Source organism: Triticum aestivum, chromosome 2D (genome assembly GCF_018294505.1).
Source record: "Triticum aestivum cultivar Chinese Spring chromosome 2D, IWGSC CS RefSeq v2.1, whole genome shotgun sequence".
Lineage (NCBI taxonomy): Eukaryota > Viridiplantae > Streptophyta > Magnoliopsida > Poales > Poaceae > Triticum > Triticum aestivum.
The window spans coordinates 43,682,816-43,698,731 of NC_057799.1; the positions used below are offsets into that span (position 1 = coordinate 43,682,816).

Consider the following 15,916-nt stretch of genomic DNA (forward strand, 5'->3'; position numbering starts at 1 on the left):
CGCCTGCCCCCTGGGCGCGCCTCCACCCACGTGGCTCCCCTAACCGACTTCTTTCGCCTATATATGTCCATATACCCTAAAAACATCGAGGAGCACAATAGATCGGGAGTTCCGCCGCCGCAAGCCTCTGTAGCCACCAAAAACCAATCGGGACCCTATTCCGGCACCCTGCCGGAGGGGGGATCCCTCACCGGTGGCCATCTTCATCATCCCGGCGCTCTCCATGACGAGGAGGGAGTAGTTCACCCTTGGGGCTGAGGGTATGTACCAGTAGCTATGTGTTTGATCTCTCTCTCGTGTTCTTGATTTGGCACGATCTTGATGTATCGCGAGCTTTGCTATTATAGTTGGATCTTATGATGTTTCTCCCCCTCTACTCTCTTGTAATGGATTGAGTTTTCCCTTTGAAGTTATCTTATCGGATTGAGTCTTTAAGGATTTGAGAACACTTGATGTATGTCTTGCGTGGGATACCCATGGTGACAATGGGGTATTCTATTGATTCACGTGATGTATGTTCTGGTGATCAACTTGCTGGTTCCGTGACCTTGGGAATCTATGCATAGGGGTTGGCACACGTTTTCGTCTTGACTCTCCGGTAGAAACTTTGGGGCACACTTTGAAGTTCTTTGTGTTGGCTGAATAGATGAATCTGAGATTGTGTGATGCATATCGTATAATCATACCCACGGATACTTGAGGTGACATTGGAGTATCTAGGTGACATTAGGGTTTTGGTTGATTTGTGTCTTAAGGTGTTATTCGAGTACGAGCTCTATGATAGATCGAATGGAAAGAATAGCTTCATGTTATTTTACTACAGACTCTTGAATAGATCGATCAGAAAGAATAAATTTGAGGTGGTTTCGTACCCTACCATAATCTCTTCGTTTGTTCTCCGCTATTAGTGACTTTGGATTGACTCTTTGTTGCATGTTGAGGGATAGTTATATGATCCAATTATGTTATTATTGTTGAGAGAACTTGCACTAGTGAAAGTATGAACCCTAGGCCTTGTTTCAACGCATTGCAATAGCGTTTACGCTCAGTTTTATCATTAGTTACCTTGCTGTTTTTATAATTTCAGATTACAATTACCTTTACCTACCATCCATATTGCACTTGTATCACCATCTCTTCCCCGAACTAGTGCACCAACACAATTTACCATTGTATTGGGTGTGTTGGGGACACAAGAGACTCTTTATTATTTGGTTGCAGGGTTGTTTGAGAGAGACCATCTTCATCCTACGCCTCCCACGGATTGATAAACCTTAGGTCATCCACTTGAGGAAAATTTGCTACTGTCCTACAAACCTCTGCACTAGGAGGCCCAACAACGTCTACAAGAAGAAGGTTGCATAGTAGACATCACGCGCTATGTGTATACATGTGTTGGTGGGTCGATAGTAGTAGCGCTGGGTTTATACCCCACGCTAGTACTATGGCCTGTCCCGGGGGCACGGAGGTGACCAACTAGTAGTAGCACGGGGCATAAACCCCGCGCTACTGCTATCAACTTAGTAGTAGCGTGGGTTTATACCCCGCGCTACTACTACGGCTTGTCCCGAGGGGCACGGTGGAGACCACTTAGTAGTAGCGTGTGATTTATAGCCCGCGCTACTACCAACTTAGTAGTAGCATGGCTTTAATTAGTAGTAGCGAGGGGTTTATACCCCTCGCTACTGCTAAGCATCTATCTATAAGGTATTTCCTAGTAGTGAGATGTATTCATTGTTCTAGAAATTTGTTTCATCAGTCGTTACAAATTATTTCAAGAGTCATGAGTAATGACACACAGAACATATCCTAGCTTTTCAGGGAGATGTATCCATTGTTGATCATCCACTCCATACTCCAGTGGTTGTTCACATTCTTGAGAGTCCAATAGGCCCATCCAAACGTTGCCTTACCATAAACATCCATCTGTGCATTTGCAAACATCTGAAACTCTTGCTTCGTTGCATTGTGAACCTTCCACTCAGCCACTCATTCTCCTGCGGAAAACATGTCATCCATGTCACATGAGATATTTTTACTCAAGTCATGCAAGAAGGGGATAAAAATCCATGTTCCAAAACCAAAAGGGAGTAGTTACACTTACCTACAAAGGTGAGGGGACCATCTTGCCTCGTGACAGTGCTAAGATCACTCGAATAGTTGGTCTTGATGAAATCAATATTCTGTTGCACGGTGAAAGTATCAAATATGTTGTTGAACAACGCGTAGTAATGCACGTCTATGACGGATCCGGGTAACCCGCCAGCGAGCCCGAGGAGCTCCGTTGGGTCCGGGGAAAATAGCCGGTTGGGCATGATCACGTAGGCCTTCGACGAGTGCTTCCTTACGGCGTTGTACCCATTGCAATAGTACGTTTTCAGGTTCTTCAGGGATATGCCGGGTGCCAACGGCTCGTTCATTAGCTCAACTGCAAGGAGGCTTGGGCTTTTGGCGTTCCTGGATGCGAGGAAATCTATCACTTGCATGGTTTGTGCGATGTTATTGTCGGTGGTGCCCCAGTCCAACGAGTCGTCCTTGGAGGAGCTGTGCTCGAAGGCATTTTGCGACCCAGGAGCTGCGTGTAGGTCAATGATGACGCTTAGTTTGTACTTCCTGTTCATGTAGATAGATTGAGCATTTATAAAGCTGAATGTTTCAAAAACTAATTAGAATAGAAAGGAGGATCAACCCCAGGCCAAAAGTTAATTAGATAATGGAACTTTAGTTTGCTCAAGATGATGCCAAGGTCAGCCCCGGCCTGAATATTCTGAAAGTTGAGTAGATCGTTGATTTCATTAGCAAAATTAGGTTACAAGTTTCTGAAGCTTGCTTACTCTGCCCATTTGAATGCCTTGTCCAAGGTTTTAAGTGAACCTCCAACGTAAGGTGCAGGAGGTCTCGGGTCGTTAGCAATCCACCATCCCACTGGTATTCTCACCGCGGTCAGCCCACTTTTGGAGATGAACCTGAAGTCATTTTCCACTATATATGTGCTCTAGTGGTTCTGCCAAACATGCAACATTCCACAAACTTGAGGTGCCAAGAATGATACGTACTCCTAACTACCAGAGGGAGAACAACGGTACCTATTTCTAGCTAAGTTGTAAACTCTGCCAACTGTAAGTATCTACCTTGTCAAGACAAGAAAAACACACTTCTCACAATAACTATTAGCACACAATCTGTTAGATAATAGTACTATATTGTGAACACCTAAAACTTGGTGTATCTTTTGTCATATGAATAAATTACATTTTTAGTTGGTTTTTTATGCAATAATTTCAAGCTAGGTATATCCGATCAAGTTATTTGTGCACAATGATCGACACTACTCTTTCTCGTTTCCATGCGCAGGTGGACAAAGATATAATAAACAAGAAAATAAAATGAGGAGGGAGACCACTAAGGACAATGATCTCCACATGATGCATGATAAGCATGATCTACAAGTTCTGATCACTATATATAGTGTGATCACTATATATAGTTCTGAATTAAAACAGTCGGGTCAGCAAGTGGAGCAGTGGGCACGGTGATGGTTCAACGTATATACCCTGAGAATTGGTGTAGCCTTTGCCGTCCCATAGCCGTTGCAGATTTGGTACTACCCTTGGAGCCCAGAAACTCTTGTCACCGCGAACACCGATGGGTCGTCGTCGCCCCACCTAGTGCACTGACCATAGTCCGCCGTCAACGAGCCATCTTTGTTTGCCTGCACGCCATCAACGGAATGTGACTAATAGTTTGGAACATGAAAGAATATGAGCTTTTCTTATAGTTACTTATTGTTTGTGCTAGTCAAAATCCCTAGTCAAGTCAATGTTGGAGGCTCGTGCTCAGTAATGGAGTATCGGTTTTGAATGCACATGGGGGAACTCCTATACGGCGCTGCATGTGCCCGTTTGCGCTCATGGCACTCGAAGACACCGCGTGTGGGCCGGCCATGAAACGCACAGAGCAGTGAAATCCTTTCTTTTTCGAAATCCATTTCAAAAAAGAAAAGAACTACTAATCCTTAACTTCTTGAGAAATCCTTCATCAGTGGTTGTGAATGACTGACTTTTTCAATCCCTTCGACATTGGTTCCGTAGGAGCAAGTCGGAAAGGTTGAAAAATACAATGCAAAGGCTCACACAAAACTGCAAAAAATATTGCTCTCTACAGATTTCGAACTCGCCACATCGAGTTCATGTACAAGTGCGCGCCACCAACTAGTGGAGCTACTTGACGTTTGAGATTAGTAATAGCGGAAACAACATAATAACAATGTGGCGCCGCTATGTGTTGCACAAAACCATTCATCTATTGTACCGCTCAATTTTTTGAATTATTTGGAAAAACTGATTTTGAAATAAAGTTCTTCATTTTAGAAGAAAAGTTCACAAACCTGAAAAAAGTTCATTGATTTTGAAATAAGGTTCATCAAATAAGAAAAATGTTTGTAGATTTTGAAAAGAAAAAATCATCAAATTTGAAAAACGTTCATCGAATTTTAGAAAGGTTCATGAAATTTGATAAAAGTTCAGCGATTTAGAGAAACGTTCAGCGATTTGGGGAAACACAAGAGGAAAAAAACTTTGTTTTTACGAGATTAAACACAAGAAAAAAAACCATACGTTGGCCAACCCAGCTAACGAGCCTGCAGGTGCTGGTTTGAAGAAACAATAGTAACGAAATCACTAGTTGAAGAGTACTTATTGCAAAGATCACTCCAACTTCCCAAGTTGCGACAAGTGGCGCCCATGCAGCGCGCCACTTGTCGCAAACTGAGAGTTTTCCCTTTTTTCGTAGATCCGTTTATTTAAAACGTTTTATCTCTCAAATCATGCGTCCAAATCTCGAACCGCTTTCACCGTTGGATTCCTCGCATCGAGATCTTCACACCTAAATCACATGTTGATAGGTTTTGACGTACTTTTCTTTCACAAAAAAAATCAGACGAAAAAACTGAACCGGGAGCACGGGTTTTTTCTCTTTTCGAAAGAGGCACGCCCGTGCCTCCCATGAAATCACAACCGTACCTCTCGCGGAAACAAAACCGTGTCTCTCGCGGAAGTAAAAAAAAAAAGAGAACACGTTTTTATTTCCGTTTCCGAGGAGGCACGGTCTTGACTCTCGTGAAAGCACAACCGTGCCTCTCGCGGAAGCAAAATCGTGACTCTCGTGAAAGAAAAAACAGAAAACGCTTTTTTTCGTTTCCGAGAGGCACGGCCGTGACTCGCGCGAAAGCACAACCGTGCCTCTCGCGGAAGCAAAACTGTGCCTCTCACGAAAGAAAAAAACAGAAAACGTGTTTTTGTTTGTTTTTGAGAGGGACGGCCGTGACTCGCTAAAGCACAATCGTGCCTCTCGCGGAAGCAAAACCGTGACTCTCGCGAAAGAAAAAAAAACAAAAAACGCATTTTTTCTTTTCCGAGAGGCACTGCTGTGACTCTCGCGAAAGCACACCCGTGCCTCTCGCGAAAGCAAAACCGTGACTCTCGCGAAAGGAAAAAAAAACAGAGAACACATTTTTTTCCTTTTCCGAGAGGCACGGCCATGACTCTTGCGAAGCAAAACCGTGCCTCTCATGAATGGAAAAAAAAAAGAAAATGCCTATTTCATGGAAAAAAAAATTTGGAACTTTTTATTATCGAAAAGCTAAGGAAGACCGGTGAAAAACCAAAACATCAGAAAAAACCTGGGAAAAACCGTTTAAAAAGCCGAAAACGCGTGTGGAAAAAAAAAGAAAATCCGAAGGAAGGGCCCAGAGCACGACACGTGGCGAATGGCTGAGAGCGCCATTGGCGCTGATCGTTGCGAGGCTTCCGAAGGAGCGCTCGCTAACTAGTTGCTCTCCAATAGTAACCGGCGGCGGGCAGAACCTATTTTACGCTCGTTAGTGTCAAAAGGTGGCAAATCCTATTTGGCGCTGCAGGCGCCGGTTAACGTGCATTTCGTTAACTGGCGCCTGCAGCGGACACCACCTCGCGCGCTGGGCCGGCCCATCAAAAGGTTTTTCTTCCTGTGTTTTAATCCAAAAAATGTAACTGCACTGACCCAAAATCGAACCCGCTCAAAGGAAAAGGCGACAACCACCAGGCCACTGACCAACTTGCGCAATGTATCTTCGGTGTTTTCTTATATTCGGTTGTCAGTTCGTTTTTTCTTTTTCTTTTCTCTTTTTTCTAGTTCTTTTACTTTCTGTTTTACTTTTTTCCTAAATGCGCGGTTTTTTAGTTCGTAAACTTTTTCATCGAATTTGATGAATTTTTTTCATTTTTTGATGAACTCTTTTTGAAAATTCGATGAACTATTTCCATTTTTAATGAACTTTTTTTGAATATCAATGAACTTTTCAAATTTGATGAATTTTTTTTGAATATCGATGAACTTTTTCCATTTTTGGATGAACTTTTTTGAATATCGATGAACTTTTTCAAATCCGATGAACTTTTTTCAAATCCGATGAACTTTTTGTGAATAACGATGAACTTTTTTCAAATCCGATGAACTTTTATAAAATTCGATGAACTTTTTCCAATTTCGATGAACTCTTTTTCAAATTAATGAACTTTTTTTAATTCGTGAATTCTTTTTTAAATTTCCTTTTTCTTTATTAAATAATTTATATAGGGTATATAATACTACTATATGTTAATGTCTGTACTAAAAGAAGGGTCACATCGGGTTATTTCCTATCACTAATCATCAAAACTGCGCCTTGTATAGTGGTGAAGACATGAAGCTGTATACTGTGGCGTGCGGAGATCAATTCCCACATCGCCCAAATTTAACATATTAAATTTTTCGTTTGCATTTTTTCCAGCAGGTTGACTGGGCCAGCCTACTACGTGACGCCTGCGAGCGCCAGCAGCGCTAGCTGGCGCTTACAGCCGAAATCACTAATTGAGGAGCGCTCCCTGCAATGATTAGTCGGGGAGCGCTCCCCGCACGCCAAGTGTCACGCGCGGAGTGCTCCTGAGACTTTTCCGAGGCGCTCCGCGCGCGACACTTGGCGTGCGCACGGCTTCTCCCGTGATTTCCGGTTTTCGGTTTCCCTTTGTGGTTTTTTCCTTTTTTCACTTTAGTCCTTAATTATACGTTTAATGTTTTGTAATACCTTTTGATCTGTTTTGAGATCTGTTTCTCTCTGGTGTGGGCGAACCGTCGTCGCGCACTGTTCTTTCTTTGCCGTCGTCTCCGCCCGTCGCGGCCGCCGCTCTTGTCGCTTGGTTACGGCGGCCGCTGTCCCGGCCGCCGCGCTTGTTGCCTGCTCTTACGGCGGTCTTTCTTTAGCGTCGACCGCGCTTCCCCGTCCGCGATATCGTCGTTCCTTACCGATTGCCTTCATGGGTTTCCTGTTTCCCTTTATCGTTTCTCTTTTTGTTCCGATTATATTTCCGGGATATGGAGATTTATGGGGTAGTTACGGGTGGGGACTACCAACACTATCAGATGTCAAGTTTCAACTGGGTTTTGTGGGATTAGTTCTTGATAACCATTGTGTTCCTTGCAGTTATGACTTGTCCTTTTTGCCGTATGCCTGGTGGCCCGTGTTCTTCTGTTGATTCTTCTGTAGATGGGTTCAGTGTGGTCCTGGATCGGCGTTGTTGGAGGCATGTTTTAAGAATATTATTTTATAATTGTTCAATTTTTGGCACACACGCTTATTTCTTTTGGTGCTGTTTAGATTTTGATTATGATCCTTGTTTTTATTTGTTGTGCAGTATGTTCCGTGCAGTGTTAGAGCTCATCTTGCTCGTTACATCGAGGAGTGTAGGGCTTTAGCCATAAGGAGGGGTGACGAACCTATTGATCTTACTCTTCAGTGCAATGAGGGTTATTTGTATGGTGTTCTGTTTAGTCATGGTCAGATGAGGAGCAAATTCCATGGTCCTTTCTGGGAACGATTGGTCAGTGATTATGGTGTTCGTCCTCGTGATATAATGACCATTAGGCATGAACATTATGGAACTTGGATTGGTATTGATTTTTATCGTGTTGGTCGTGGAGATGCGTTGTCTCCTTTACGGTCTGTTGGTAAGGTTTATTTTTAAGGAAGTTTTTAGCTTGTTTTATTGTACATTTTGATTTTTCTGTTCCCTTGAGCCTGTGTAATTATATTTTGTAGTTCTTCATGGTTTGAGCGACTCCGAGAAGGAACTTGTTGGGAGTTGTTATTACACCCGTGGTGTTTTTCTTAATTATCAGCAGATGTATTTCATGAGGTGTCAACTATTTGATGATGAGTACATACCCTGTTGTCCTTTTATTCACAGGATTGATTCCATGAATGTTAATGGTCATCATATGGTCAGATTTTTTTCCACTGTTTTTCTTTTTTTCTGTTTATTTATTTATTTATATTACCTCTTCTATTTATAGTTTTGAATTTTTGTTCTATTTCTGATAGCTTGATGTTTTTTGTCGGGTTATTCCTGGAATTGTTGTGAGGAGTTTGAAGGAGTTTGTGACTTTTCCTAAGACTGTCGTTTTAACTCTTGAAGTTACTCTGGAATCTGGTGATGATGATATATATGTGAGCACTCCTTGCTCCTACTTCATTGGCTTGGGTAATAGAATGGTGTTCAAACAAGAAGGTTTCAGTGATTTTCTCCAGGCATCGTCTATTGAAGTAAACAGCTTGGTGCTGATAACTTTCAAAGAGCGTGTTGGGAGGCTTGTTGTTATCTTCAATCTTCTGCCGCAGTGATGTTAGTTATAGCCTTTGAACATAATGAATTTTGTTTAAAAATCTATGCTGCGGTTAATGTTATTTAGATATATGAAACGACATGAACCTAACTGTTCATTGATGTTGTTCATTTGTAGAAGAGGCATGGCTGTGCATCTCTTTTAAAGATGTTTTTTTGGACGGATGTTATTTAATTGTGGTCATAGTTATAAATACAGTAGAGGCACGTGTGTTGTTTACTCTGAGGCATGGTTGTGCATCTCTTTTATGCGAGAGGCACCTGGATTGAGCAAACGGATGCACGGAATTGAAGTCATTACACACACGGTTGTGTGGAGGCACGTGTATACCGAGAGGAGCGTGTGTGCAGCACCAAAGTTGGACGGGCGATCATGCGTGCGGAGCACGTAGAGTTACTGTGGGTTTCATGTGAGGCACGTGGATTGAGCAAACGGAGGCATGTAATTGCAGTCAGTACAGGCACGGTTGTGTGGAGGCACGGGTATACTGAGAGGAACGTGTGTGCAACACCAAAGTTGCACGGGCGATGACGCGTGCCGAACACGTAGAGATACTGTGGGTTTCATGCGAGAGGCACGTGTGTGTGTAGCACGTAGAGTTACAGTGGGTTTCATGTGAGGCACGTGGATTGAGCAAACGGAGGCACGGAATTGAAGTCAGTACATGCACGGTTGTGTGGAGGCACGGGTATACTGAGAGGAGCGCGTGTGCAGCCCCAAAGTTGCACGGGCGATCACGCGCGCGGAGCACGTAGAGTTACTGTGGGTTTCATGTGAGGCACATCGATCGAGCAAACTGAGGCACCGAAGTGAAGTCAGTACAAGCACGGTTTAGTGGATGCACGGTTTTGAACCCTCTTGCTGCTGTCAAGTGTCTAGAGGCACGGATGTATGGCAGCAGAGGCATCGGTCCGAATATTTGGTTAGAGAGGCTCGGTTGTGGATGCACAGGTGTGAAGTCTCTAGGGTCACGGGTGCGTGGCACCAGAGGCATGGGTTGAGTTGACACTTAGAGAGCCACAGTTGTACATAGGGCAGTTGCACACGGTAGTGTAGTTTTGTGGCATCATGGAGAACTGGTGTACGGAGAGGAACCTGTGTGCAATAGCAAGGATGTTGTGAATGGACGGAGCGGTGTTTGATGTGAAATGGTTGTGTTGTGTGATTTTAATTTTTTTTCAATGTGGTCAAAGTAACAAAGTTCTTGTCCCTTGCGTCTGTGTACCGAATGTTCTTCTGCAATATTTATGAATTATTCATGCCAATGTTGAATAAGCATTCTACTGAAAGTTTACAATGATACCATCACATATTCTTGTAAATGCACGATGCATCTTGTAAAGGTTGAGTATGAAAATTATAATACAATATCGTGTGACATATATCTCTCGTTCTATAATCATGGATACAATATATGCTTGCTCAATACTGGGACATAACTTACTAATTGCATTTAGACATGCACACCACTGTGCTCAAAGTTCAAACGTAAAATAGTAATACAATACAGACAACATCTTTGAGCAACAACAAACATATTTACAACATGGGTTCATTCAATCTAAATTATCAAAATAGTAGTGCCACGCACCCGATCCCTCGATCACGGCAGATCAATCAATCACGGCTCTATCCTACTAGTTTAATGTAGACATCCATTTTCTCGCAATTTACCAACCACTGTTTCCCTTCCGGTGCTTCCAGCCGCTGGAAGATCCCTCGTCTTTTTTCTTACGTGGGCGGAGTCTTTCTTTCATTGGTTATTGGTGGAGGTGACGTAGCCCGTTCTTGACGATTAGTATTCTACGGTACAACTCGTAGCTAACATACCCGTCCTTTGCTACGTACTCAAGGTGTATCGGGGAAAGCGGCTTCCATTCCCAGAACTGGTGCTTCTCCTTTGGGAATGATTTCTTCATGTTCTTGTATGAGGGGTCGATGATGGCCGCTGCAAGGTCACCCATGGAGTCCCTTTCTCCAACACCCTTGATGCGGAATAGCCTCTGGATGTTGACGTGGTGCTCGTCTGGAATTTTGATCCATGCACGGGCAAGCATGGTCTTGTCGTTCCTGGTGTCGATGCTAGTGAAAGTTACCGCTTTCCGTTGCAGGAAGTCAATTAACGCCTGGGAGCGCTCGGACCTGCAGTAGTGGTATACAAGGACATGCTCGCGCATGGCAAGTTGGACGACGCCGATCCCTTGTTGTATGTAACTGCTCTTACATGTGTACTCGAGGTCGAGGCCGACGAACTTGTTCTTCTCCTCCTTTAGCCATTCCTCGTACTTTTTGATGATCCGCTCCACGGTCCTTGGGTCGTTGGTGTACACCACCTCCAGCACGGTTGTACCGTGGGTAGTGATGTGCTCGGTGAGTGTTGTTAGTTTCCCGTCGTCCATGGCTGGAGGTGTGCGGTGGTGAACTGCGGCCGGCGAGAAACTTTCGAGGAAGAGGATGCAAACGGAGTCGGAAAAGTGAAAGGGATCTTTACTTTGTCGTGCAAAAAAGGAAACCGCCAAGGACCAGTTGGTAGTCATCCGGCGATTCCAGGCGTAGATTTTCAGAAACAGGCGTTTGTTTTATCTGTTTTTTTAAGATTTTCACTTATCTTGTTCATTGATTTTTTTAATTCGTTGGGTGATGCGTGCGTGATCTATATGTGCGTAGTGCAACCTTGGCTATGAAAGTAGTCGTGTGAATGGTAGAACACTCAGCAGATGCATGGTCGTGCCTTTGTTGTGAAAATGTTTTTTTGGTTTAGCAACTTTCCTTGGTCAGGGAGGCACTGTTGTTATGTTATTCGGTGCACAACTGTGTGTTTATGAAAAGTTGGTGAAGTAAACATAGTTTGCACTTGAAAATGGAGTCCTGTTTGGTTTTTAATTGAGATATGTTTCAGTAGATCGTTTGAATAAGTTTGATAACATGGCATTGCTATAGGTTTTGGATCAAAAACTGATTCTTGTTTCGTTTGATTTTTGAAAATGATTCTTTCTGTTTTTTGGTTTTTTGAATTGTGAACTTTTCAAAGGATTAGAACTACATTTTTTCCAATGAATCATTCCGATAGTTCAAACAACATTTGTTGCAAAGGATCATTCCGATGGTTGAAACAGGTAGTAGAGGGTCCGTAAGAGCTACATAAGTTCCAAAAGATCATTCCGATAGTTCAAGCAAGCACATGGTCCATAATAGTTACATTACTCTACCATCCTAACTAGCAAACTTATTTTAACTAGTGTTTTGCTCCTGGGAGGCATCATCTTGAAATGAGCGCTAAACATCCTAGGAGATACACTGTTTGCTCCCATTTTAGGTGCTTGTTCCGACGGAATCTACAGAATGCGTTGCATGATGATGGACACAGAACGGTCATGGTGCTCTTTGAAAGTGATTAGAACAACGTTCTTTTCAACAAAGGATGTAGCTGATATGAAGTCTTTGAAAGAAGACTTTTCTATTACCATCCTGCCGTCATTTTTGCAGATGTAGTACGCCGAAGGAGTGATGACATGGGTAGGTTCATCAGGAGCTTCAAGGGTCACCCTGCCATTGGTTGGCATGTCCACCCATCTCTTCAGTGTCGAGACAACGCTCCTCGGAATTTTCTAGAAGAAATCGAAATTAAATAGAAATTAAAACCGTTGAATTGCCACTTGGACAATAAATAAAAGAATGGTCGAATACAGTGAGTGTGCAAACATTAAGAAATTTCAAATTGAAAGTAATATAATTCCTGGCGTGTTCAGGTTTGTGTGTAAACAGATAAAACAACATATTAAGAGAACAACAAAAGTTTTGTTGTTTTAGGTTTGAATAAATAGGTTCTTTATAATTTTACATATAAGCAAGATTTCGTCAATATTGTTTATATTATAGATGAGCAAAATACGTTTGGTATTTTAACAAGGACAGTTGTAACCAACCATGACGCAGTCTTTGGTGTTAGTGGGAGTCAAGACGTGGACAAATGGACGGCAACGGATGAAAGTATCTCCGAAAAGGCGTTGTAGAAAGAATCGTGTCTGGTCGCAGGTAAGCTCAGTATCCTTAGAGTAGACATAGCAGTGAACATGGTCGAAATCGTCAGAAGAAAGGTCGTCGAGAGCTAGAAAAAGAACAAGATTTTAAAGTTAGATAAAGTTTTATGCAACACGGGTTAATATTATTCAGTTCGATGCATGTATATAAAAATACAGCGAAAGAAAATAAGTTTGTAATATTAAATACCTACCAACGTGGGGTAATGGAAGCAGCCTTTTGTCATCCCGATATGTTTGTATTTCGAGATTGAGACCCTCGTCTGGTAGTTCAAATTCTATGCGGTCTCCAGCACGAAGTTCATAATCATCCGCAAAGGTGTTCCACTCACCACCGCAGAACTTTGTGTAGTTCGCCCTATGCTTAAACAAAGCATTGTAAGACCTTCCTTCATGTGTAAGAAGGGCTGGCTCTACCTGCTCTTTACGCAATTTTCTTGCTTCTTTCTTCCTCTCGTCAATGTATTTAGCGAGAAAAGCTCTGACATTACAAGGTACATACTGGAAAAAATAGTAAAAATAACAACCTGTAAGTATAAATTTGAACTCGCGTACTATTAATGTTAAAAGTTTTCTTAAATTGGATATGAATTTTTGATAAGAATTACAGATAACAACATAATGGTATTATAAATTAATGGATACAGATTTTTGGCATATGTTGACTAATTTTAATTAGAACTGAAGATGCACTATAGTAATCAAGGCATAGGCATGCAAAACTAATGGACTATATTAATTAGGGCATAGGCAGGCAAACTAATGGAAAATGAAAACACAAGGCAGGCGCAAAGAAGTGACAGCAGGGGAACCTAGTGTAGGTGCAAGGGGGTATGAGTAACAGTGACGATTTCTACTGTGTTGTAAGCAACTAATATGTTAGTGATTCTTACTAACCATGCGGCTCCAGCAATTTTCATCAAGAATAACCTCAAACTCCTGGAGAACTTCAGGGTGTGGTTCGCAAGGGCTGCCTGGTTGGCGGCAGGTAAGGCAAATCATACCTAAATAATTCAAAACAACTATGTCAAGAAAACAAGAATATCATAACAATTTAAAAACAAGCTTCAACGTTGAAGGTAGACAACGACTAGCTTCAACTATGTTAGCCATATTAAAAATATCCGTACGAAGGCAGACAACAACTACAAATTTACCAGAAATCTTCTCATCTACTCCTTCCAGAAAAGCAGTATGACAGAGTTTAGAACACTTGTTTAGATTTTCAAATGGTTTTTATATTCCTTTAGAGAATGAAGTCGTTGTACCGGATCTGATGCTTCAATAACTATCAAATGAAAAACCTAAACGTAAAACGTAAATACGGATCGGAGCATGTTGCTTACGCATATGCTTTTTACATGGGAGAGAAGAAGAACGAGGGTTGACGAATGAAGATTGGGGTAGGGGAAGCTTAGGGCAAGCACACACGGCTAGCAAATCTACGAGAGAAGCACAGTTTAGAAGTTAATCGAGAGACCTAATAAAAACTCTACAATAACTTGTTTGAAATGAGACTGTGTGCGGGGAAGAAGCACGAACCCTAGAAGTAGGCGGACGGATAAGGCAGATGCGTTGTGATGGGAAGCTTAGGGCAATCACCCACGGCCAGCAATCTACGAGAGAAGCATGGCTTAGAAATTAATCGATTGTGTGCAGGGAAGAAGCACGAACCCTAGAAGCAGGCGACGGAGAAGAAGCACGAACCCTAGAAGCAGGCGACGGAGAAGAAGCACGAACCCTAGAAGCAGGCGACGGAGAAGGCAAATGAGTTGTGATGTGGCTGAGGGAGTCGGAGCTTATTGAAATATAAAGGAGACAGGAGAGAGCAAGAGTAGTAATGAGTGCTTCTTGTTTTATTTTTTATTCTGCGAAATGGAATGAATGCTGGTTGTAGATGGTGTGCGTGCATTCCGAGGTGTTATGGGGACACGAGATGTTTGACTCGTCCAGCTGCCTCCCATTATAGTTGTCCAGCTGTGCTGCCTCCCAGCAGAGTCTTTTACGTGCCTATCCTGCCTCACATACTTTTTGTGAGGCACGGTTATACATGCTGAAAAGCATACTCGTCCTTCTGTGTTTTAATTTTTTTAATCACATGTTTAATCAGGTATGGTTGCGTGTGTCTTTAGGAGAGGAACGGTGATGATGTTATTAGATGCACGGTCGTTGTAGCAGGAGAGGCATGGTCGATACGTCGGGGGAGGCAAATTGATGGGAGGCATGATGGTTCCTGATGAGAGGCACTTTTGCATCTGGAATGGAGCCATGGTTCATGACTCTTATTGCGATTTTTTTTCAAGCAGTTGTTGACACAGGGAGCCACTGTTTTTATGTACATTGGGTTCAGGCGGGAATATGTATGATAGGCACAGTTATCTGTATGTCAAAAGCATGGACGTGCTTTGGTTTTGGCAATGTTTTCGGTGGTACGCAGACAAAGAGATGCAGGTCCGTTGATATCACTGAGGTTTGTCTTTAAGCAAAGTGGAGGCACGCGTGTGGCTTTTGTGCTGGCCGAATCGTGCTTCTACTTTGGTTTACTCCCCATGTACTATTTGTACGACAGGGTCATCTTGTTTTCCTCCTCTCATTGTTCTCTCGGTCAAAAGATGTGCTGGTGACCGATGGGATGGTTATTTATTGTTAGTATTCATTGTGCCAGATACCGTGCTAGAGTTAATCTAGAGACTCCTCGATTACAGCATGGCAGCCGTGACTTTGAAGTGCATGGTTTCATAAGCTACAGAAGCATAACCATCCATTCACACCGTTCCCGATGCAATTTAATGGGCGCATGGTAACTGAGTCGTCTCTCCCCAAGGTTAAGTAGTGGTCTATTCCGGGAGGTTATCGCGTCTTATTTTCTCCAGAGAAGTGCAGGTAGCTCCGATCATCCTTGCCTCATACGAGAAGCACAGTCAAACTCCATTGTTGTGTCACCCTCTTTTCCATGGACGACTTCAGGAACACTACTGAGCGTCTCTTTATAGATGCCGATGGTAATACCAAGCTCGAGGTGTTGTACACCAACGAGCCTTACAAGGTGGAGGAGATTCTTTCTCTTTATGAGGAATGGCTGCGTGAGGATAGGTACAAGTTTGTTGGTCTTGATCTGGAGTACACACGAGAGGATTATTTTGATCGTAGTAGAAAAGTCGCCGTCATGCAACTGGCGA

The 15,916-nt window shown here is 42.8% G+C and overlaps 1 pseudogene; it reads right to left on the reverse strand.

The window, feature by feature from the left end:
* Nucleotides 1–1,809: 1,809 nt before the first annotated feature.
* Nucleotides 1,810–10,874, reverse strand: LOC123055618 (probable glucan 1,3-beta-glucosidase A; annotated as a pseudogene).
* Nucleotides 10,875–15,916: the final 5,042 nt, after the last annotated feature.